General features: G+C 56.8%; 1 protein-coding gene across 1 annotated transcript in view; it reads left to right on the plus strand.

The window, feature by feature from the left end:
- The window catches only part of CELF6 (CUGBP, Elav-like family member 6), a 6180-nt gene that overhangs the window by 213 nt on the left and 5349 nt on the right, over positions 1-618 (plus strand). The gene's annotated exons all lie outside the window — the stretch shown is intronic.

Raw genomic sequence — 618 nt, forward strand, 5'->3', positions numbered from 1 at the left:
ATGATCTGTCCCCTCCCTCGCTGGCCGGCTGGAGGGAGCATCTTGGTGTCATGCTGGGAACATCCTGACGTCATGCCAGGAACATCCTGATGTCATAGCAGCAGCATCCTGACATCCCCTTTGCCTGTCAAACAACCCAACTACCCGCCTGCAGCTGACTGTGGGGACCCTGACGAGCTGGGGTGCAGAAGTCAGCCACCCACAGCCTGAGCCCCTCTTAAAGAGAAGCTGCCACGGGTTCTCCATGGGGCTGTGCTGCTTCCAGGCTGAGTCAGTAATTCGGGCAAACCTGTAGGAATTGGATCAAACCCCCCAGCGTTACTGGTGCCAAGCGCTGGGAGCATCGGGATGCTTGTGTGGGGACACTGGCCCTAAGCGGGACAGCTGGGATAGATGTCCCCGTATTAAAACCACACTATTAAACACACCACGAGCTGGTCCCAGCACATTCCAGAGGGACCTGGCAAGTAAATTACCCACTTACTGAGTGTAATTGGTGAAGGATTAAAGATGGATGGGCCAGTTTGGGTGCTTGGCTCCAGCCCCCTCACCTGGGCAACGATGCTCCCCCCAGCCGCCCTGGCTGGGAGGTGGTTTGTGTTTAAGCAGACAGCACAC

The sequence above is a fragment of the Nestor notabilis genome, unplaced genomic scaffold (assembly GCF_000696875.1).
Source record: "Nestor notabilis isolate BGI_N333 unplaced genomic scaffold, ASM69687v1 scaffold18284, whole genome shotgun sequence".
Classification (NCBI taxonomy): Eukaryota; Metazoa; Chordata; class Aves; order Psittaciformes; family Psittacidae; genus Nestor; species Nestor notabilis.